Below are 1,589 nucleotides of genomic sequence, written 5' to 3'. Positions count from 1 at the left end.
GCCCCACCCCCTGGTCATCATCGTGGGACCAGTGTCCCAATGTCTTGGGACCAATGTCCCAGGGCCAGCACCGGTGGGGCCCAAAGCAGGGCACAGGTTGGCAGGGGTCTGTGGAGCCGGGCTGGGTTGCACAAGCAGGGAGGGAGGGGAGCTGGCTCGGCTCCATAGAGCCCCTGCTGGCTTGGACCCCATGCTCCTGCCACCCTGCTCGAGGCCCTGCCGGCACTGGCCCTGGGACATGGGTACGGGCCCCGTGCTCCTGCTGGCTCCCTGCCCACTCACTCCCAGTGCCTCCCCCAGCACTGTGGTACAGGCACTGGGCAGCGCACAGCGCTGGCAGGGGAGAAGCTGGTGCAGAGTGCGGGGAAAAGTAACCCCTCACCCACACTGTGGCTGGCGCTCCCTACTGCAGGCACTTGCAGCCCACACAGGGCTGTCTGGAGCAGGCACAGGCAGCCCCACGGAGGCTGCAAGCGGCTACAGCGTGGGCAAGCAAGGGGCTGCTTTTCCCCACTCTCAGCACCAGCTTGTAACCTGGCCCTGCTGCCAGCCTAGGCCCCGCGCTGGCTCCGGGATTTCCCGTTGGGGCTGTGAGTGGCAGCAGCTGTGGCCCCCTCACTTGCAGTGTTGGCTGCTGCCGCCTGCTCGGAGCTTGCGCGCTGGGCAGTCCACAGGCGGTGGTGGCAAACACTGCCTGGTGCAACAAGCGGAGGGGCCACAGCTGCTGTCACCACATGCAGCCCTGACGGGCTAGCCCGGAGCCATATGGGGCTCAGACTGGCAGTGGGGTCAGGTTACAAGGTGGTGCTGAGTGTAGGGAAAGGCAGCCCCTTGCCTGCCCCATGGCCAGTGCCCTGCACTGCAGCTGCTCGCAGCCCGCCTGGCGCTGCCTGTGCCCACTCTGGACAGCCCCAGGCAGGCTGTGAGCAGCTGCAGCGTGTGGCATCGGCCATGGGGCAGGCGAGGGGCTGCGTTCCCCACCCCTGCACTTAGCTTTTCCCTGGGCCACTTTTCCCCAGGCTCCTTCCCTGCCTGGGGCCCTCCCCTGCCCTTCCCCCCCTTCCTTCCCCCTCACCTGAGGTTCCAGCGCGGGGCAGCGATGTGGTCCCAGGCCAGAAGCCCTGGCTGGGGCTTCCGCCTGGGGGGGCAGGGCTGGGTGGGCCCTGCTGTTGTGGGAGTCTGCTGGGCTTCCCTTGGGTCCTACTGCCCTTGGTGCCTGTCATTTTTTACAGGAACCAAAGGCAGATAGGTATTAATTTTCTAAATTTTTTAGGGGCCCCGCGGGCCAGATAGAATGGTCTCACGGACTGGATCTGGCCCATGGGCCATATTTTGCCCATCTCTGCTTTATGGCATAGAAGACACTGCCCTGAGGTGAACGCAAGCTCAGATTTAAGATAAAAATGTGGAGTATGATCCTTGAGCCTAATGTGTGGTGTCAGGGGTGGCCAACCTGTGGCACAGGCAGCCTCTGTGTGTGGCATGTGGCAGATCAGAGAGAAGACAGGCAGCACAGAGCGGGAAGCAGAGAAGCAGAAGGCAGGGGAAAAAGGTTGAAGAGGTATTTGGGGAGTGTGTAGGCCTTAATT

Source organism: Gavialis gangeticus, unplaced genomic scaffold (assembly GCF_001723915.1).
Source record: "Gavialis gangeticus isolate Ggan-Ray unplaced genomic scaffold, GavGan_comp1, whole genome shotgun sequence".
NCBI classification, from domain to species: domain Eukaryota; kingdom Metazoa; phylum Chordata; order Crocodylia; family Gavialidae; genus Gavialis; species Gavialis gangeticus.
The sequence above is the reverse complement of the archived record's forward strand: the minus strand, read 5'-3'. Positions refer to the sequence as shown.